We start from the raw sequence: 12,570 nt of genomic DNA on the forward strand, positions 1-12,570 counted from the left end.
GTCAGATGCCTGTTTTTCAACACAGGCTCAATAACTAAATCCAGGATGCCCTAGTACACAAGCATCCCCACCTGAGCACCATTGAAAATATTTTTGAAGTGGTACTTTGAGTTGACAATCAAATCCAGGACTGCCAGTGCGAGACCAAGAAGACTGAAAGTGTTCAACCCTCTAGCTTCTTTCCCAGCCAGCACCCCAACTGGTGCCAATGCCATAGCTATCGAATAATCCATGCCAGTGGAGATTGGGTTACTTTGCGGTTAACTGCCTCTAGAAAAAAAGAACAACATATGCCTGGAAGGTCTGTGTAATTTATTGGGTATCAGGTAAATTATCCCCACCAAAAACATCGCCGTATATATGGTCGTCGGGAACGGCCATAGACGATATTTTTAGTGGGGATAATATTAGATTTTTTGGGAAGTGGGGGTGTCCCCTGCTCCTTTTAAAATAATACAGGGATTGCAGGGGTGTCGCCCGCAGGTTCCATGCCTTAATATCGCTGGAAAAATATGGCGATATTTTTGTATGGTGATATTTTTGTTGGATATTAAAAAAATTGAACCATTTATTGTGTAAACAAAGTACCACTTTGTACGTGACTGCCACTAATAGAGCTCGAGAAATGCCAAAGCTTGGAGATAACAGGGAACTCTTACTCAAATGTATCTAACACTCTCTTGTGTAACCCATGTGCCTCCTGATCAAAAGCAGCAGCCACTGAGTTTCTAGGAGCTATATCACTGGTGAAAGGTGCCACTTTCACTGACTCCGGAGCCATTGGCAACTGTATGGATCTGCATTTCACCAGGAAAGACGTGATACCAATGTTCTTGAAGTCTCAACCAGCACCAAACCATTCTATAGATCGATAACAAATTACCTCTGGGGTTATTGCCCTTCTGACCACTGTTTTGTGAATGTGCATCCAGGATCAGCACGAGTACATCTGCTTTGAACTCATCCATGCACCAAACCTTAAAGTCATTGTGAGAATTGCTTGGTGGTCTCGGCCAAATCTCAGCATCGCCTAGCATAGGCAACAAGGGAAGTTTTCATCTCAGCACTGTCAGCAAATCTGCCTGATCCCTGCGTTCCTCACTGATGTTCCTGTCATAGCCACTGCTTGCTCCGCGTAGTTCCCTCTCTGAGTGATATCCCACCCTGCTATCAAGCAGTCACTGATGTCTTCTCGTTGGCAAAAGCTGACAGACTTCACATATACATCCCCTATGACTGCTTGATCAATCTCATACCAAATCAGAATTCTCTGCACTGGCGAATTCCCTGTGAAAAATTTTGTAAAAAATCAATCTGCGGAGCGTAGCCACGCATTGTCTACCAACAGCAAAACCAGATCATGATTAAAAATCACTGTCTGCCGCCACCCATTGCTGAACTCATCAAGCAAGTTCAAGATAATTTTTGGTTTACCTAGCTGGATTCCTGGAAGCTCAAACTCTGGTATGGAGACGAGTGGAAGCCTGCAGTCAACACCAAGCATATCCATTTCAAGCTCAATTGTAAAGGACGAGGGCCATGAAGAATGTTCTTGGGAGCCCTCTCTTCTTTTATTGTCTATGTGACTCCATCAGCTATTCTGACAGTTCCACTCCTGTCATCCTAGAAAGCCTGGTTCAGTGGGAGGCAGGTGTATTGTCAGGGACCAGCTTATGTCTTCTAGCAGATCACTGTTTCCAAGGGTCTTGGTGATTTATGGACTGTTGAACTCCGACTACATTTTTTTTTTTTAATTAAATATCTTTTTATTAACATTTTCATGGGGAAACAAATAAGTACACTAGAAAAAGAATGAATACAATATTAACATTAGAACCATGTCACATCCTAAATTCTCCTTCCCCACCCCTCCCCCTCCTTCTCTCCACCACTCCTCCCCTGTTGTATTTCCCCTCCCCTTTTTTGAGCCTACATTTAAAACATTTTTTTCATTTCCCCCATTGATCTGTTATTTTCCTCTTTTCTCATCTTCATCCAAACCCCTCTCCCTCTTCTCCCTCTCCTTCCCCCTCTGTCTCCATCCCTCCCCTCACTCCTCCTCTTCATCCCCCTCAGCCCTCTCTCCTCTCTCCCATTCCCCCTTTTCTTTCAAGTATCAAGAGAAACAGAAGCAAAACAACAAAGTAAAAGGAATAGTGGAGCTCAGGAGTAAGGTCAAAGAGTGAGGGAGGAAGAGAGAGAGAAAGAAAAAAACATCACAAATATAAATCATTACAAACATTAAATATAGCATCATATGTATCCGTCTTTCTCAGTTTCTGACACGTTACTTTTTCCCGACTTGAAAGAAGAGAAACGTTGTGTAATCAATCATCAATAGAAGGTCTGGCATTACTCCTACAACATTTTAATATTTGTTTCTTTGCCATCATCACCACTCTATATGCCCAAAACATTAAATCAGCAGACACTCGGAAGATCTACAGGGAACACTCCCAACACACATACTATAGGAGCACATGGGAGTGAAACATCAAGTACGAGATCCATCCACTGGATGACAGCGTCCCAAAAGCCAGTAACCTTCTAGCATGTCCAGAACATATGTAAACCCGTTCCAACAATCGATTTAAATTCCAGCAAGTATCATCTAGCACGTTTGCAACATTTCAGCTTTGAAGTGGACCAATAGATACAATGTAAAACCCATTGCTGAGTAAATCTCAGATCCAAATCAATTTTTATATCTGTAAGGGCCTGTGCAAATACAATTCCATTCACCCTCTGAAAGATCAGAACCCAATTCAGAACTCCATATCCCCTTACCACATTCAGATGCCACGTTGACATATTTTGGTGGAAGTAGCTCACACAAGCTGGAGGCCATGTGAGGTTCACATTTAGACAAATGCAATTTAGGCGGAATGCTATGAACAGAAGCGTTCAACGGAGTAAATAACAATTAAAAAATCTCACAAAGTATTCGATAATGGCGTACCTCTGACATACGCAGCTTATATTTAAATTTCAAGAAGTCAAAACTAAGCATAGAAGTTACATTAAAAATGTGCCAAATTTTCCAGATGCCCATTGACTGCCCGCAGGGCCAAGATAAGGGACGATTGTTAAACAGAATAGTTGGGTTACTCCAAATGGACGACTCCGAGCTCAGAAAGTACTTTACCCCTGTGATCTCACAACATTTCTTCCAGTCTTTCAGAACATGTCTAACAAATGGAGGGGTCTTATCAATAGATCATTTCTAGCCCATGCTAAGAAGGCAATCCAGTGGAATTGGATGAACAGAGGATCTCTCTATGTGAACCCAATTTGGAAAAGGGCAGTAATAGCTCTCTGCCAGAAGTGTAATGTGCACAAGGAAAAGGCTCTGTGGTATGAAGCAATATTGGGGAAACCAAATCCTCCCATGTGAACCGGCTTCATTAGTACATCTCTAGGGATTCTGGGTTTGTCTCCCTCTTCCCATAGAAAATCTCTAAAAATGTTATCTATGTCATGAATTAATTTGCCAGTTAATGGAAGTCGGAGCATGCTAAACATATAAAGCAGTTTTGGAGGTTGAGTCATCATAATAACATTAATTCTGCCCCACAGTGTCAGATTCAGCCTACTCCATTTAAAACACAATATGGATATTTCCGCTATTTGAATGTGTACATTATATGACAATAAGGTTTCAACTTGCCTAGAGGTATGTATGCCTAAATATCTAAAGCCATTTTCTGCCCAGACCTTTCATTCAACACCCAAGAGATTTCTGTGACATGCAGGAGATATTGGAAAAATCAGTGTCTTCGACACATTAACTTTGTAACTGGATTCTCAGCCAAATTTTTGTAAAGTTGAAACCAACTCTTTAAACAATGATTCAGGGTCAGAAAGTAGAACTAAAATAGCATGTGCATAGAGCAGCACCTTGGAGACACAGTCACCCAATGACACACCTCTAATATCAACATTTTCTCTAATGGAGATAGCTTGTGGTTCAATAAAGAGATCAAACAGAGGACATCCTTGGCGGGTACCACGAAAAATACAAAAGACTTCAGATAGACAGCCATTCACCAAGACTCTTGTCTCAGCATTTCTATATAATGCATTAAAAAGTTTTAATATGTGAGATCCACAATTGATTTTTAACAACACTTGCTATAGAAATGTCCAACTTACCCTATCAAATGCCTTTTCCACATTAACACTAACTGCGGCATAGGGATCCTATGAATCACCTTTTAAATGTATAACATCTAAAAGTTCTCTCAAATTATCAAAACTATTTCTACATCAAACAAACCGTGTCTGGTTTTGATGGATAATTTTCGGCAATGAAGGGTTAATTCTTACAGCAAAGATCTTTGCCAAATGTTTAACATCCGCATTTAGCAGAGATATCAGTCTATAATTTCCACAATTGTAATTATCTTTTCCCAGCTTTGGAATCACAGATATCACTGTGGCTTTTGTGGAGTCGGCCATCTGCTTTGAGTTAATAGTTTCTGCCGAAAGATCAACCATAAAGGGCACAAGGGAAGCACTAAACGCAGCATAGAATTTGATTGGGGATCCATATGGCCCTGGACATTTGCTGTGGACATTAACTCTATAGAGTTAATGATTCCCTGTACTGACATTTCTCCATCTAAAAGGAGTCTATCCCTATCCTTTTATTCTGGGATACATATATTCTCTAAATAACTAGCCACTTCAACTTCACTCAAAATTTCATCTTCACAATATAATGAAGCATACAAATCTCTGAACGCATTACAGATTTCTTCTTTTTCCTCAGAAGTGTGCCATTATCTTTTGAAATAAAAAGTACTTGCTTCCCCTTCTCTGTTCCCCGCAATATCTCCACTAATAATGTCCCAGACCGTTCTCCAGGGTCCCAAAATGCTTGATTTGAATAAAATAAATCTCTCTGTGCCTAACTGTGTATCAGTTTATCTAAAGAGCAATTAGCATTCATCATGGCCGAGAAGGAATTAACAGAAGGATTGACTGTATGATCAGCTATATGTCTCTTGTATTCTGATTTCAATGGTTTGTAATCTGTCTCATTTACTTGCCTTGTATTTGAAGTATAGCTAATTATTTTACAGCGTAAGAAGGCTTTTAAAGCATCCCAGACTGTTGTCAATCTATCAACCGACTCAGCATTTTCTTCAATGAATAATGAGATCTCTGTTCTAATTTGCTTAGCTATTTCTTGTTCCAGCAGCAATTGTGTATTAAATCTCCATTGATGATCAGTTCTCCTATCTCCCTGTGTACAATCTACCTTTAAGATCACATGTGAAGGGTCAGAAATCACAATGTCACCCATATCTGATGCAGTCACATCACCAAACAAGTCCCTACTGACCAAGAAAAAACAATTCTGGAAGAAGTACCATGGTAAGAAAGCAGAAGCTATACTGTTTTCCCTTGAGTTTAGTCAACGCCAAATATCATGCAAGTCCCATGACTGCATTAATTTCAAGAGATCTTTTCTAGCCCTCTCTGAAGCGTATGAACGGGATGTTTGTGATTTATCCATTGCCTTATCTAGGATAGTGGTAAAATCGCCACCTAATAGTATTGATCGATAGCCATGTCCTTTAGTACATCTTCCAATTTTCCTAAAAATTCATATTGAGCTATATTGGGGGCAGATACATTCAGAATAATTAGATGTCTGTTTTCCACTTGCAGATTTATTGCTACAAACTTCCCTTCTGTATCAATGTTCACTTTTCCACAGATAGCCGAAAGTTTTTCTTAGATAATATGGCAACTCCCCTAATAAAGTAACTGGAGTACTCCTTTACATATAAATTATTTAAAATGTAATCTACTTTTTCTCTTTGTAAATGAGTTTCTTGCAGTAGGACATTGTCAGGGTATGTTTTTAGCCTAGGCAAGTGAGTACCTTTTTCCTCTAAATTGGGTTGTTTAGCCCTTTCCCATTCCAGCTTAATACATAGTGGGCCTCATTACGACCCTGGCGTTAAGGGTTTAACGGCGCCGTAAAAGGTGTCGGTGCCGTTAAACCCTTAACGCCTGATTTCGAGGTCCCTTTGCGGGACCCGACCTTAAGTAGGGACCCGCAAAGGGACTTTGGTGCTAATAACGGTACCGCAATTTGCGGTACCGTTATTAGCGCCTTCCCCATTCCCATTGAGCCCTATGGGGCAAAAATGGGAATGGGGAAGGGCCATGGCGGCATGGGAAATTACTGCCCCACCAACCTCGGAATGGGGTGGTAATTCCCCATTCCGCCATGGCGGACACCGGCATGGACCATGGTGCTAATAAAGCACCATGGTCCTCCGCCTGGGTCGTAATGAGGCCATGATGAGTTAGCCATCAGGGATTGAAAAACCTGCACCTCACAAATGCACTGCTCAATTAATACATGGGCACACTCTCAATCAGTCTTGTATCCCCTAATGGAAACCTCCACCTACCTGAAATCACAATCTGCACATAAGAGTTGATGGGATGGGAGGGTAAACCTTCAATATGGGAAAACTCTATAATGCATTGTGAGCTCAGACCGATAGATCTAAATAATAAATACAATTTTAGTGAGAAAAAAAAGAAAACTTGAAAGTAAAAAACAATAAAAATAAAATCAAACTGAGACCAGAACATGAAGAAAGAGTAGCTAACAAAGGAGCAGCCTCCGCACAATAGTATAACACTATGGGCCTCATTATAAGTATGGCGGTAAGGTAACAACGGTGCTGGTAGCGCTATCGGCACTGTTGGTACTGTACCGCCATACTATGAGATGTGCTCGTGGGTGCCTGTCGGCCCGCCAGCTCTTCCTTGGCGGACAGAGCAGCACCCGCGAGCACAGCAAGTCGGATGCACCCGCAACGTTGCAAACAGTGCCGGTGCATCCGACGTCCCCATTCCCATTAAGCCGTATGGGGCTCAAATGGGAATGGGGATGTTCCGTTTCCGGCACCCGCAAAAGGGCAATTACTGGGTTCTGGCGGGGCTGGAATACCCTTATAATTGCCCATTCGCGGGTGCCAGACCCGGTTGCGAGTTTGGAGGTAGCCTTCCCGGTTTTACAAGCAAGGCTACCTCCAACCTCGTAATGAGGCCCTATGTCTTAACATGAACACAAACATAAAACACAAATAGAAAATGAAGATCTGACATTGTATGCAACCAACATACACAAGACTTACAAAAGAGTGCACATATTTCATCATCAGTTAATACATCAAAAATATGCAAAGTATCCGAGGTTTCAGCTTTTAAATAATCAATCAACCCCATGAAGTAAATTCATGAAATCAAAGTAGTGTGTACAGGCCTCGTGTAGTCATATCCTCTCTACAATTGAGTGGGATATACCTCATCTAATAAGTGAAAACTTAAGTGAAAACTAATAAAGAACAGATCTAAAAATTGAACCAATAACATGGAGAACGTCCAATTTATGCACACTCCTGCATTTCTGTGCAGCGAAAACAGATAACCGAGGAAGGAATTATCCGTTAAGTGAGTTTCAGAAAAACACAAGTATGTGTTTACATTTTGCTGGAACGAGGTGTAAAACACTAAAGTTTCATGTAAAAAATAACTGGGCATTTGAAATCTGTTTTTAATCACACTCAACCTCAAGAAGGGCTTTGGTATATGCATTATTTTACGCTAGGAGGAAATAACCATGCTTTCAAAAATCCTGTATTCGAATGTTATTGGATAGACTGTTGAGGTACAACTCAATATCAGCCTCAGCTAAGATTCACAAGCCCCGTAGGCTAATTAAATCATGGAAGGTCATTTATATAAGGAGCGCCAGTTCGCTCCACTCCAGTCAATCCGCACTCTATCCAGACAGTTTGTTCACAACACTGCACAGTCATGGACATGTCTGTATTTCAGCAGTATGGATAGGACATTGCACATTTGATCTCTGATCCTTTCTAAGGAATCGAGGCATCTTAGACACATCATGGAGCATACCGCAGCAACTTGAATTGTCCCCAATTATGACTATTGTTAGGTGTGTAACAGCTTGCCAAGAATATTAGGTTCACGCATATCCATGTAGGTGATTGCGAGGCTGTCATTATTTCTTTGGAACTTCTATGCATTGAAATCACGTGTGGCCGATACCTTTCCCCCACCAGTGCTGTCGGTGTATTAGAACACTGTCACTCACATTCTTGGGTAAAAAGCTCGATGCGCGGCATCAAATGCATGCCTACCTCGACATCAGCGTTTCAGTTCCATGCAACAGACGTCTCCCAGGGGCCATGACGACTTCAAATTCAGACAAAATTACATCCAGTATTACGGCCACGAACATAACATTAGAGAAGAGGACCTTAAGGGTCACGTGATGTAATTCAACTCACGCTGTGAGTCTTTGTAAAAATAACTGACATTTTTCAACAAATTTCATGAGTTTAACAAAAGCCATTTCTTCTAAAGAAAACATTGATAAAAAAATATGAAACGAGTAGCAATCAAGAAATTAGATCCATTCAGGAGACCTAAAATAATAAAGTGTCAGTGGGCCTCATTACATTGTTGCTGGTCCGGAAACAAGGGTGTCCCGGTAAGCTCACTGGCACCCTTATTTCCAGATCAGCAAACTATGTGTTTGCCTGCTGGAGCCACTGTGCCCGACAGTTCTGACCCTGCCGGGTGCAGCGGTCACGGTAGGCAAACCCTTCACGGAAGCACTGCATCGTTAGCAATGGTACCAGTGCTTCCATGTCTCCACTCCCATAGAGTCCTATTGGACTTTATGGGAATGGGGATTAACAAATAAACTGGCGCCTGATTTCCCGTCCGCCAGACCCGTAATGAGCCGGTGGCACCAGGAATTCAGACACCAGTAAATGTATACGTGTCCGGCGGCTACCCGCTGGTAGCACCAGCAGGTTACCGTCAGACCCGTAATGAAGCCCAGTGTCTGGATTTTCTGTGAGCTGATCGCTCTTCTCTCCCCTGCTGATAAGCACGTATAAAGGCCATAGCGTTTTTGTGATCGGTAAAGGAATGGGTAACACCTCCCACATCATTTTTGAAAATGGCAGGATAAACCATGTAATAAGAAATATGTATTTCCCGTGCGAAAACTGTTTGCCTCCATGAAAGGTTTCCCTTGACCCACTATTTCCCTGCTATAATCATTAAAAAGCATGATTTTATGTTTTTCAATGCATCTCAAGTCTCCAAGTTCTCTCGTCTTCTTTAAAAGCATCTCCTACAAAGGTAGTAGTTTAACCAGAAAATCTCTAGGAGGTTGACCAAGTGCTGGTTTGGGGGCCAAGGAACGGCGAGCTCGCTCAATTTCCAATTGATCTGCAGTGGAGAGCTTCAGTAGTTTTGGTACAACTTTTGCAGGAATTCAATAGGGCAACCATTTTCAACTCCTTCAGGAAATCCAGTTATTCTTATGTTAGAGTGTCTTGAGTAATGTTCTTGTTCAGAAATCTTCCTCTGTGCACCCTCTAAGCTTAGATATAGATGAGAAATCCTATTTTCCAAAGCTTGCACGTGATCTGCTGAGTCAGATACTCTGGACTCTAGGTTCTCAGTTCGCTTTATAACCAACGCCTGGTCATTTTTAATTTCCAGAACTGTCTGTTTGATTTTCCCAATAGACAGGACCACGTTATCCATAATCTGAGTCAGCTACTCTTCAGCAGACTGACCCTCAGCCCGGCAAGCAATCAATCCATCTTCTTTGACTCTTTTAGAGGGTTGGGTACCACTTTCGTGAAGTTCATTTGATTCTCCCCTTGTCTGGATCTTCGAGAGGAGGGGCAGCACCATTTCAATTTTGTCAGTCATCTTCAGCAGGATCTCAGGGCAGGGCAGGAGCTGGACTCTCGGGAAGGAGCTGGACTCTCGGGCAGCCATCTCCTTCAGCTGTCAGTTCTAGAATCCACCTGTTTTGTTTTCTGTCTGAACAAAACTGCCATCAAAAGATACAGCCCATCTATCTATGCAGCTGCCTACAAAACTCAACCATCTGTCCTCACCCTTATGCCTCGTGATGGCATTCATCATCGATATCTCATTGACCTTCCGAAATTCCAGGTAAAGACTTTGCCAGCCCTAAACTTCATCTCCATTTCCCGTTCCTGCTGCTGCCTTCAGTCAAATTCCTCTCATTGCACTGCAATGTTGCCTGCTATCTCCAACGCTTCTTTAGCCAGTGTGGTTACTTTTCAGACCGTACACCCTTGGTGATTTTGGGGTCTGCAAGGAGCCTGGGCACATGGGTGGTGGCAGGATTCTTTGAAAGCCAAAGTATGGACTGTTCCCCATCTCTCCCCAGCCCCTCTGGTTTCCCACTATGCAGCTGCAGACCCAGCCCTTCCCACTTGCACGCCTCACACACCAGTGAAGCCGCCTACTCCTGTCATGGCCAGACTGTCCTGGCTCGCTTGTCTTTTAGACACACTTTGTATCTCCTAGCAGAGTGTTTGGAAGCTAAGAGAGACAATGACAGCTGAGTTCTTGTGCGGTATCAGTGAGGCATAGCCTGACACCTTGTGTGGTTTATTGTATGCGGTGAAGGGTTGAGAGGGTTAGTTCTGTCAGCATAGAGCACCACCACTAGGAATGAGCCATTTAGAACTATCAACTCATTGAGGAGTTTTGCATTTTGGTTTATATGCTCTTCTCCATTCATTCTATTTCATTAAACAGGCTGTAGGTGGGAAAATCTTTAGCATTGTGGAGTATAGTGATGCCCAGATATTCCTTTCTTTGGGTTCCCAGCACAATGGCTGTTGGGGATGAGCATTCCAGTTTATGAGTAGAAAGATTGGACTGAAGCTAGACTTTGTCCAGTTGATACTGCGCTTTGCATCTTCAACAAAGTAGTCCTCTTGTTTGAGAATGGCAGATATAGAGGAACGTGGTGAAGACAGGATCAACATATTGTCCACAAAAGGGAGCGTTTTATACACCCATCCACAATTAAAACCTTTTGATGTCAATGCCGCCTCTGATTGCAATTGCCAGGGGTTCAAGGGCTATGTCAAACAGACATTGTGACAGGGGACATCCTTTATCTAGTACCTTGGTCAATGCGGGCCTCCTCTGACTGGTGACCATTGGTGTTGATCTTCGCTCCAGAGTGAAATGGTCTGATGTTCCTACAGAAATGTTCTCCAAAATTCATGTTGGCCATATGATGAGCAGAGGTGTCCCCGGCCAAGTTGTGAAAGGATTTTGCTGTGACCAGTCAGAGTAAGACGTGATGCTCTTGCTTATCTTGCTACCAATTGTACAGTATCCTGAACATGTTCCATATTATGTGCGCCTGTGTGGTGGCAGAAGAAGCCAAATTGTTCTAGTCTTGGCCTTTCATTGATGTTTTTATTTCAAAGTAATTGTGTATAGTTTGTTATAAACTAAAGGCTTCCCTGGGATTGGTATTATCCGCCGCTCCTATGCTATGTACTCAAGGCAACATAGGAGTATTGTATTTTATTGTTTAACTGTTTACTGGTGCTTTTCCCAGAAACACTTACAAAAGAAATACAATGAAAACAGGGCAATCCTGAGACAGGTGCCCTGCAGTACCATTGACTGGAGGATGGTGTGGAGTTATGCCTGGTACACTGATACACTGCCACTTGCCTGGTACTGTGGTTACAGTGCATCCTACAGATATTGCCACATTTTACTCTACTTTATATCTGTTAGTATAGTTTTCCTGCTACTTGCTTGGGGAGAGATCCATTTTCCTGAAGTTCCAAACTCTGGGTCAACATGCTGGGCCCATACAGCCTCCCTTGAGGTGCTGTATTTGTCTTATGTACCCTGTTTACATGCAATGAGTAATGATGTGAATATCTTTAGTTTCCTTCAATTAGAACTGGCATTCCCTCTCTACCTTTTGGATGGTGTGTGTGTGGGTGTGCGTGTGTGTTTGTGTGCATGTGCGCGTGTGCATGTGCGCGTGTGCGTGTGTGCGCGTGTGTGTGTGTGTCGCGCGCGCGGTGGGGGATGGATTTCAGAATTTGTGGTTAAACGGACAAAGATTAATGGTGCCCTTTTTGCACTTGCAGCACAACTCCTCTACCCACTCTTTTCTCGCCTTTCTTAGAAGTTCACACACATCTTTTTTTAGTTCTATGTGAAAATGTTGCCAGCAAAAACATACATATTCTAGGACTGGTGTTATTTACTATTCTAAACTCCAGCTCTTGAACAGTACTTGATGACTAATGTGGGGCATTGAAGAAATGGATGGATGAGTTTTGGCATATAATCTGTTTCAGAGGACTACCAAACCTGGTTAAGACAAACCTAATCAGTAATCTGAGTGACGACATCCTGTAGTGCTTTCCCTGGGGCAAGGGCATCTGCAAAGTATTAGCGCTTTATAGAAGAGACTGTAAGGCATCTTACCTCTCACAGGGACAAGGTTTAGGTTTTTCAAGGAAAAAATGAGTTCTTTGAATCTTTGGATACATCTTCAGCCGCAAAGGCATCAGAGCGGAGCCGAAGAAAGGGAAATACCTCAAGGAATGCGCCACCTCACAGTCTATCCTCGGAATGTGCCATTTTCTTGGCATGGCAAACTACTGTGGGAGAGTAATCCACAATCTG

The 12,570-nt window shown here is 42.5% G+C and overlaps 1 protein-coding gene across 1 annotated transcript in view; it reads left to right on the plus strand.

Annotated features, from left to right (window-relative positions):
* The window catches only part of CDHR2 (cadherin related family member 2), a 552,802-nt gene that overhangs the window by 107,787 nt on the left and 432,445 nt on the right, over positions 1 to 12,570 (plus strand). The gene's annotated exons all lie outside the window — the stretch shown is intronic.

The sequence above is a fragment of the Ambystoma mexicanum genome, chromosome 3p, assembly GCF_040938575.1.
Source record: "Ambystoma mexicanum isolate Mex_15411 chromosome 3p, UKY_AmexF1_1, whole genome shotgun sequence".
In the NCBI taxonomy this organism is placed as follows: domain Eukaryota; kingdom Metazoa; phylum Chordata; class Amphibia; order Caudata; family Ambystomatidae; genus Ambystoma; species Ambystoma mexicanum.